Source organism: Lynx rufus, unplaced genomic scaffold (assembly GCF_022079265.1).
Source record: "Lynx rufus isolate CCGP_SWC_20201006 ecotype Redwood Valley unplaced genomic scaffold, mLynRuf1.p SCAF_39, whole genome shotgun sequence".
Lineage (NCBI taxonomy): Eukaryota > Metazoa > Chordata > Mammalia > Carnivora > Felidae > Lynx > Lynx rufus.
In genome coordinates, this window is record NW_025814855.1 from 2740018 (window position 1) to 2750689 (window position 10672).

The window sequence follows — 10672 nt, forward strand, 5'->3', positions numbered from 1 at the left end:
TTTTCCAGAGTGGCTGCACCAGTTTGCATTGCCACCAACAATGTGAAAGATATCCTCTCTCTCCACATCCTTGCCAACATCTGTTGTTGCGTGAGGTGTTAATGTTAGCCATTCTGACAGGTGTAAGGTGGTATCTCATTGTGGTTTTGATTTGTGTTTCCCTGATGATGAGTGATGTTGAGCATTTTTTCATGTGTCAGTTGGCCATCTGGATGTCCATTTAATGAATAGTTTGCCTTTCCCGCTGCACAGCAATCTGTTAAGAAGCAACTTTTTATACTGATTGCCTTTGCTTCTGGGATCTTTTGTTCTATTGATTCATTTGTCCATCCATGTCCCAATAAGTCTTAATTACTATAGACTATTTTTCCTTTTTTTGTTTTGTTTTTGTTTGTGGAAGTTCATCATCTTTAGACTCAAGGAATAGACTCAAGTGATGGGTACAGACTACACCAGGCCCAGAGTTTTATGGCTCCGGGTGGGGGGTGGCGGGGGTGGGGATATGGGCAGACCCAGCTACAGCAAACACACAGGAAACTTGTGGGAGGGGAGGGGGAAGTTAGCAGATTTGGTCTTGAACTTGGTGGGAGTGGGGGCAGAAATGTGATTATCTTTGGGGCTTGGGAATGAGGAACAGAAGGAAGAAAGCTGTTTTAGGGGGGCCAGAGCAGGCCTAGAGGGACAGCTCCCTACCCCAGGAGCTCATAGTTGAGAAGGAAGGGAAATGAGGCCCCTCCCCTCAGTGCTGAGGACAAAGCCCTTGGCTCAGTCTTCTTCTGCCCCACCCTCAACCATGGAAGAGATGTGGTCCTTGTCCTCTGGTTCCTTTTAAGAGTCCAGAGGCTGTTCTCTGTTGAGCCTCTGGAAGAAGCTTTTGCTAACCTCATAAGTGCTGATCATTATGGCACAGGAGGGGGTGGCCTTGAGGACCGCTGGAACAGAGCCTGCAAAGAGTCCTGTGGTGCCTGGCTCAGCCAAGATCTCCCACAGCAGACGTCACTCACAGCCGCGACTGCTCCCAGTGTGAGGTGCCATGGAGTGAGGATGGCCACCACTATCCCTTAGAGGCTGCCAGCCACAAAGCTGATGATTCCCACAGAGGTCTGGTGTTTTGGCCAGAGCCCACTCATCCATCTGCTCACCAGCTGTAGTTGAACCAGGACAGGGTTGAGAAGGGCACATCCCAAAGGGTAGCAGGACCCTGGCCTCAGTGAGTGCCAGCCAACCTGAGCCATGGCAGCTGGGCACAGGCACCAAGCTCCCGGTGTGACACAGGCTGAGCCTACAGCTTGGTCTGCACCAGCTACAAGTGGACTAGTGCGCCAGCCACCACGGGTGCAAAGAAGTCAGGAGTCAGGGCTTGACCACAAAGGAAGGCCTTCAGTTGGTCACAGGCAGTGAAGGAGATGGCAGTGGCTAACACGGGTGGCTGGGAGGCCAGTCCACAGGGTCCTCTTCTGTCCTACAGTCTTCACAGAGGTATCCACAATGCCAGCGAGGCAAGCACAGTCCTGAAACAAGGTACTTGTTTCCATTTGGGTACAAGTACAGGGGCTCCAGAACACCACTGCAGATAGGAGGCACCTCCCTGTGGACCAGAGAGAGGAGAGCAATTTGGCATAGCAGAGGCTCCAGAGTCTGGAGGGAGGCCTCAGCTATCTGGCCACTGAGGGACACAGCCTGCAAGTGTGCCTTCCCCACATCCAGGGGTGTCATGCAGAGGGAGGTGGCCACAGTCCCAGTGCCTGAGGCACCATTTGATGGAGGGAGCTGATGCCACCTTGTAGCTTCAGTTCTGGCTGGAGGCCAGTTCACGGTCTGTGCACCAATTACTAGAGCTTTTAAGTGAAATCTTTGTAAGGTCCACCCAATTCAATCAACATCCCCTCTCCCACACTCTGTTGTGCTCTGGGAGTAGCATGGTTTACACTAACCCCCTCTGTCTCCTACATACACTTCAGAATGGCTGCATAAAAATTTCTGTTGGTATTAGCAATTTACTGAATATAGAGGTGGATACAGAGAGTATTGACATCCTTATAATAATGATCATTCACATACAAGAACTTAGTGTAATTCTTCATTTGTCACAATTTTTATGTGTCTATCAATAAAACTTCATACTTTATCCATTAAGGCTTATAATATTGTATTAGATTTATTTCTTGTGATTTTATATTTTTCTTGTCATTGAGTAGGACATCCTTTCTTAATTTTCAATTATAAATTCGAGTACAGTGAGTGCTTCCACAATTCTGTACCTTCCTCAGTGCTCTTCATGAGAAGTGTGCTCTTAATCCCCTTCCCCTATGTCACCCACTCCCCCCACCGACCTCTCACCTGGCAAACACCAGTTTGTGCTCCGTATTTAAGAGTCTGTTTTTGGGATACTAGGAAGATGGCGGCATAGGAGGACGCTGGGCTCACCGCGCGTCCTGCTGATCACTTAGATTCCACCTACACCTGCCTAAATAACCCAGAAAACCGCCAGAGGATTAGCAGAACAGAGTCACCGGACCCAAGTGCAGACGAGAGGCCCACGGAAGAGGGTAGGAAGGGCGGCGAGGCGGTGCGCGCTCCACGGACTGGCGGGAGGGAGCCGGGGCGGAGGGGCGGCTCGCCGGCCAAGCAGAGCCCCCGAGTCCGGCTTGCAAAAGCGGAGGGGCCTGACGGACTGTGTTCCGACAGCAAGCGCGACTTAGCGTCTGGGAGGTCATAAGTTAACAGCTCTACTCAGAAAGCGGGAAGGCTGGAGGACAAAGGGAGGGTGAGCTGCGGAGCCCCCGGACGACAGAGCTCAGTTTGGCGGGGAACAAAGGCGCTCGCCAGCGCCATCTCCCCCGCCCATCCCCCAGCCAAAATCCCAAAGGGAACCGGCTCCGGCCAGGGAAATTGCTCGCTCCGCGCGAACACCCAACTCTGTGCTTCTGCGGAGCCAAACCTCCGGCAGCGATCTGACTCCCTCCGGCTGCACAGGGCCCCTCCTGAAGTGGATCACCTAAGGAGAAGCGAGCTAAGCCTGCCCCCCCTGCCGCCGTGCACCTTGCCTTCCCACCCCAGCTAATACGCCAGATCCCCAGCATCACAAGCCTGGCAGTGTGCAAGTAGCCCAGACGGGCCACGCCACCCCACAGTGAATCCCGCCCCTAGGAGAGGGGAAGAGAAGGCACACACCAGTCTGACTGTGGCCCCAGCGGTGGGCTGGGGGCAGACATCAGGTCGGACTGCGGCCCCGCCCACCAACTCCAGTTATACACCACAGCACAGGGGAAGTGCCCTGCAGGCCCTCACCACACCAGGGACTATCCAAAATGACCAAGCGGAAGAATTCACCCCAGAAGAATCTCCAGGACATAACAACAGCTAATGAGCTGATCAAAAAGGATTTAAATAATATAACAGAAAGTGAATTTAGAATAATAGTCATAAAATTAATCGCTGGGCTGGAAAACAGCATACAGGACAGCAGAGAATCTCTTGCTACAGACATCAGGGGACTAATGAACAGTCACGAGGAGCTGAAAAACGCTTTAAAGGAAATGGAAAACAAAATGCAAACGACCACAGCTCGGATGGAAGAGGCAGAGGAGAGAATAGGTGAACTAGAAGATAAAGTTATGGAAAAAGAGGAAGCTGAGAAAAAGAGAGATAAAAAAATCCAGGAGTATGAGGGGAAAATTAGAGAACTAAGTGATACACTAAAAAGAAATAATTTACGCATAATTGGTATCCCAGAGGAGGAAGAGAGAGGGAAAGGTGCTGAAGGGGTACTTGAAGAAATCATAGCTGAGAACTTCCCTGAACTGGGGAAGGAAAAAGGCATTGAAATCCAAGAGGCACAGAGAACTCCCTTCAGACGTAACTTGAATCGATCTTCTGCACGACATATCATAGTGAAACTGGCAAAATACAAGGATAAAGAGAAAATTCTGAAAGCAGCAAGGGGTAAACGTGCCCTCACATATAAAGGGAGACCTATAAGACTCGTGACTGATCTCTCTTTTGAAACTTGGCAGGCCAGAAAGAATTGGCACGAGATTTTCAGGGTGCTAGACAGCAAAAATATGCAGCCAAGAATCCTTTATCCAGCAAGTCTGTCATTTAGAATAGAAGGAGAGATAAAGGTCTTCCCAAACAAACAAAAACTGAAGGAATTTGTCACCACTAAACCAGCCCTACAAGAGATCCTAAGGGGGACCCTGTGAGACAAAGTACCAGAGACATCACTACAAGCATAAAACATACAGACATCACAATGACTCTAAACCCGTATCTTTCTATAATAACACTGAATGTAAATGGATTAAATGCGCCAACCAAAAGACATAGGGTATCAGAATGGATAAAAAAACAAGACCCATCTATTTGCTGTCTACAAGAGACTCATTTTAGACCTGAGGACACCTTTAGATTGAGAGTGAGGGGATGGAGAACTATTTATCATGCTACTGGAAGCCAGAAGAAAGCTGGAGTAGCCATACTTATATCAGACAAACTAGACTTTAAATTAAAGGCTGTAACAAGAGATGAAGAAGGACATTATATAATAGTTACAGGGTCTATCCATCAGGAAGAGCTAACAATTATAAATGTCTATGCGCCGAATACCGGAGCCCCCAAATATATAAAACAATTACTCATAAACAGAAGCAACCTTATTGATAAGAATGTGGTAATTGCTGGGGACTTTAACACCCCACTTACAGAAATGGATAGATCATCTAGACACACGGTCAATAAAGAAACAAGGGCCCTGAATGAGACACTGGATCAGATGGACTTGACAGATATATTTAGAACTCTGCATCCCAAAGCAACAGAATATACTTTCTTCTCGAGTGCACATGGAACATTCTCCAAGATAGATCATATACTGGGTCACAAATCAGCCCTTCATAAGTTTACAAGAATTGAAATTATACCATGCATACTTTCAGACCACAATGCTATGAAGCTTGAAGTCAACCACAGGAAAAAGTCTGGAAAACCTCCAAAAGCATGGAGGTTAAAGAACACCCTACTCACGAATGAGTGGGTCAACCAGGCAATTAGAGAAGAAATCAAAAAATATATGGAAACAAACGAAAATGAAAATACAACAATCCAAACGCTTTGGGACGCAGCGAAGGCAGTCCTGAGAGGAAAATACATCGCAATCCAGGCCTATCTCAAGAAACAAGAAAAATCCCAAATACAAAATCTAACAGCACACCTAAAGGAAATAGAAGCAGAACAGCAAAGGCAGCCTAAACCCAGCAGAAGAAGAGAAATAATAAAGATCAGAGCAGAAATAAACAATATAGAATCTAAAAAAACTGTAGAGCAGATCAACGAAACCAAGAGTTGGTTTTTTGAAAAAATAAACAAAATTGACAAACCTCTAGCCAGGCTTCTCAAAAAGAAAAGGGAGATGACCCAAATAGATAAACTCATGAATGAAAATGGAATTATTACAACCAATCCCTCAGAGATACAAACAATTATCAGGGAATACTATGAAAAATTATATGCCAACAAATTGGACAACCTGGAAGAAATGGACAAATTCCTGAACACCCACACTCTTCCAAAACTCAATCAGGAGGAAATAGAAAGCTTGAACAGACCCATAACCAGCGAAGAAATTGAATCGGTTATCAAAAATCTCCCAACAAATAAGAGTCCAGGACCAGATGGCTTCCCAGGGGAGTTCTACCAGACGTTTAAAGCAGAGATAATACCTATCCTTCTCAAGCTATTCCAAGAAATAGAAAGGGAAGGAAAACTTCCAGACTCATTCTATGAAGCCAGTATTACTTTGATTCCTAAACCAGACAGAGACCCAGTAAAAAAAGAGAACTACAGGCCAATATCCCTGATGAATATGGATGCCAAAATTCTCAATAAGATACTAGCAAATCGAATTCAACAGCATATAAAAAGAATTATTCACCATGATCAAGTGGGATTCATTCCTGGGATGCAGGGCTGGTTCAACATTCGCAAATCAATCAACGTGATACATCACATTAACAAAAAAAAAGAGAAGAACCATATGATCCTGTCAATCGATGCAGAAAAGGCCTTTGATAAAATCCAGCACCCTTTCTTAATAAAAACCCTGGAGAAAGTCGGGATAGAAGGAACATACTTAAAGATCATAAAAGCCATTTATGAAAAGCCCACAGCTAACATCATCCTCAACGGGGAAAAACTGAGAGCTTTTTCCCTGAGATCAGGAACACGACAGGGATGCCCACTCTCACCGTTGTTATTTAACATAGTGCTGGAAGTTCTAGCATCAGCAATCAGACAACAAAAGGAAATCAAAGGCATCAAAATTGGCAAAGATGAAGTCAAGCTTTCGCTTTTTGCAGATGACATGATATTATACATGGAAAATCCGATAGACTCCACCAAAAGTCTGCTAGAACTGATACATGAATTCAGCAAAGTTGCAGGATACAAAATCAATGTACAAAAATCAGTTGCATTCTTATACACTAACAATGAAGCAACAGAAAGACAAATAAAGAAACTGATCCCATTCACAATTGCACCAAAAAGCATAAAATACCTAGGAATAAATCTAACCAAAGATGTAAAGGATCTGTATGCTGAAAACTATAGAAAGCTTATGAAGGTAATTGAAGAAGATTTAAAGAAATGGAAAGACATTCCCTGCTCATGGATTGGAAAAATAAATATTGTCAAAATGTCAATACTACCCAAAGCTATCTACACATTCAATGCAATCCCAATCAAAATTGCACCAGCATTCTTCTCGAAACTAGAACAAGCAATCCTAAAATTCATATGGAATCACAAAAGGCCCCGAATAGCCAAAGGAATTTTGAAGAAGAAGACCAAAGCAGGAGGCATCACAATCCCAGACTTCAGCCTCTACTACAAAGCTGTCATCATCAAGACAGCATGGTATTGGCACAAAAACAGACACACAGACCAATGGAATAGAATAGAAACCCCAGAACTAGACCCACAAACATATGGCCAACTCATCTTTGACAAAGCAGGAAAGAACATCCAATGGAAAAAAGACAGCCTCTTTAACAAATGGTGCTGGGAGAACTGGACAGCAACATGCAGAAGGTTGAAACTAGACCACTTTCTCACACCATTTACAAAAATAAACTCAAAATGGATAAAGGACCTAAATGTGAGACAGGAAACCATCAGAACCTTAGAGGAGAAAGCAGGAAAAGACCTCTCTGACCTCACCCGTAGCAATCTCTTACTCGACACATCCCCAAAGGCAAGGGAATTAAAAGCAAAAGTGAATTACTGGGACCTTATGAAGATAAAAAGCTTCTGCACAGCAAAGGAAACAACCAACAAAACTAAAAGACAACCAACGGAATGGGAAAAGATATTTGCAAATGACATATCGGACAAAGGGCTAGTATCTAAAATCTATAAAGAGCTCACCAAACTCCACACCCGAAAAACAAATAACCCAGTGAAGAAATGGGCAGAAAACATGAATAGACACTTCTCTAAAGAAGACATCCAGATGGCCAACAGGCACATGAAAAGATGTTCAGCGTCGCTCCTTATCAGGGAAATACAAATCAAAACCACACTCAGGTATCACCTCACGCCAGTCAGAGTGGCCAAAATGAACAAATCAGGAGACTATAGATGCTGGAGAGGATGTGGAGAAACGGGAACCCTCTTGCACTGTTGGTGGGAATGCAAATTGGTGCAGCCGCTCTGGAAAACAGTGTGGAGGTTCCTCAGAAAATTAAAAATAGACCTACCCTATGACCCAGCAATAGCACTGCTAGGAATCTACCCAAGGGATACAGGAGTACTGATGCATAGGGGCACTTGTACCCCAATGTTCATAGCAGCACTCTCAACAATAGCCAAATTATGGAAAGAGCCTAAATGTCCATCAACTGATGAATGGATAAAGAAATTGTGGTTTATATACACAATGGAATACTACGTGGCAATGAGAAAAAATGAAATATGGCCTTTTGTAGCAACGTGGATGGAACTGGAGAGTGTGATGCTAAGTGAAATAAGCCATACAGAGAAAGACAGATACCATATGGTTTCACTCTTATGTGGATCCTGAGAAACTCAACAGGAACCCATGGGGGAGGGGAAGGGAGAAAAAAAAAAAAGACGTTAGAGTGGGAGAGAGCCAAAGCATAAGAGACTGTTAAAAACTGAGAACAAACTGAGGGTTGATGGGGGGTGGGAGGGAGGGGCGGGTGGGTGATGGGTAGTGAGGAGGGCACCTTTTGGGATGAGCACTGGGTGTTGTATGGAAACCAATTTGTCAATAAACTTCATAAAAAAAAAAAAAAAAAAAAAAAAAAAAAAAAAAAAAAAGAGTCTGTTTTTAGGTTTGTCTTCTTTCTTCTTTGTTCATTCGTCTCTTAAATTTCGTATGAGTGAAATCATATGGTATTTGTCTTTAACTGACTTGTTTCACTTAGCATTATACTCCCTAATCCATCCATGTTGCTGCAGATAGGAAGATCTCATCCTTTCTATGGCCAAGTAACATTCGTGTGTGCATGTGTGTGTGTGTGTGTGTGTGTGTGTGTGTGTGTGTATCACATCTTCTTTATCCATTCATCTATCAATGGATGCTTGGATTGCTTCCATATCTTGGCAATAATAATAATAATAATAATACTGCAATAAACATAGGGGTGCACATAATCTTTTCCAATTGGTGTTTTTCTTTTCTTTGGGTAAATATCAAATGGTATTATCATATGGTAATTCTACTTCTAATTTTTTGAGGAATCTCCATACTGTTGTCCACAGTGCCTGAACCAGCTTGCATTCCCACCAAGAGTGCACAAAGATTTCTTTTTCTCCACATCCTCACCAACACTTGTAATTCCTTACCTTTTGAGTCTAGTCCTCCTAACAGGTGTAAGGTGATATCTCATTGTGGTTTTGAGTTGCATTTCCCTGATGATGGGTGATATTGAACATATTTTCATATGTTTATTGGCCATCTGTATATCTCCTTCGGGAAAATGTCTATTCATGTCTTCTGTCCATTTTAATCTAGATTCTTTGGGGGTATTTTTGGTGTTGAGTTGTATAAGTTCTTTATATATTTTGGATATTAACCCCTTATTAGATATATCATTTGCAAGCATCTTCTTCCAGTCAGTAGGTTGTCTTTTTGCTTTGTTGATGGTGTCCTGCGATGTGCAAAAACTTTTTATTTTGATGTCATCCCAATGGTTTAATTTTGTTTTTATTTTCCTTGCCTGAGAAGACATATATAGAAAAATATTTCTATGGCTGATGTGAGAAAGAGTACTGTCTATATTTTCTCCTAGGAATTTTATGGCTTTACATCTCACAGGTCTTGAATCCATTTTGAATTTACTTTTGTGTATGGTGTGAGAAAGTGGTCCAGTTTTGTTCTTTTGATTCTAGCTGTCTAGTTTTCCCAATGCCATTTGTTGAAGAGATTCTTTTCACATTATATATTTTTGCCTCCCTTGTGGAAGATTAATTGATGATATAATCATGAGTTTATTTCTGGGCTCTTTACTCTGTTCTATTGATCAGAATTGGTGTGTCTATTTTTGTGCCAGCAGGATACTCTTTTAATTTTTATAACTTTGTAGTATATCCTGAAATCTGGGATTGTGACACTTCCTGTTTTGTTTGCTTTCTCAAGATTGCTTTGGTTATTGGGGGTCTTTTGTGGTTCTATCCAAATGTTAGTATTATTTGTTCTAGTTCTGTGAAAAATGCTGTTGGTATTTTGATAAGGATTACATTTAATCTGTAGACTGCTTTGGGTCGTATGGACATTTTCACAATATTTTTCTTCCAATCCATGAACATGGAATGTTTTCCATTTGTGTCCTCGTTAATTTCTTTCATAAGTGATTGACAATTTTCAGAGTACAGGTCTTTCACCTCCTTGGTTAAGTTTATTCCTGGGTATTTTATTCTTTTTGATGCAATTGTTAATGGGATTGTTTTCTTGATTTCTCTTTCTGCTACTTCATTAACAGTGTATGCAAATGCAACAGATTTCTGCATATTGATTTTGTATCCTGCAACTTTACTGAATTCATTTATCAGTTCTACTAGTTTTTTTTTCATTGAGTCTTTAGGGTTTTCTACATAGAGTAATATGTCATCTGCAAATAGTGAAAGTTTTACTTCTTCCTTGGATGACTTTTATTGCGTACACCTTTTTTTTTCTAGGTTACTTCCAATGTGTCATTTTAAATATTATATAAATTTCAAAAACACTTGACGTTCATAAGCCCTAGAAGAATATCAAAGGGACATGTTTATAACATCAAATATCAGTTGCAAAGACCAACAATAATAGTACCAACATATGAATATTATAGAGTTTACAAATGGTCAAAAAAAAAAAAAAGGAGAAGAATACCTTTTAATGGTAGGCTGCTAACTAAAGTAGTTGGAGGATTATTAACTAAAACAAGATAACAGTTTTCTTTTTTTTTCTTTTTTTCAATATAAGAAATTTATTGTCAAATTGGTTTCCATACAACACCCAGTGCTCATCCCAAAAGGTACCCTCCTCAATACCCATCACCCACCCTCCCCTCTCTCCCACCCCCCATCAACCCTCAGTTTGTTCTCAGTTTTTAAGAGTCTCTTATGCTTTGGCTCTCTCCCACTCTAACGTCTTTTTTTTTTTCCTTCC

The 10672-nt window shown here is 42.4% G+C and overlaps 1 pseudogene; it reads right to left on the reverse strand.

Annotated features, from left to right (window-relative positions):
* Positions 1–828: 828 nt before the first annotated feature.
* LOC124522703 (probable mitochondrial glutathione transporter SLC25A39) lies at positions 829–2133 on the reverse strand (annotated as a pseudogene).
* Between the last annotated feature and the right edge of the window lie 8539 nt (positions 2134–10672).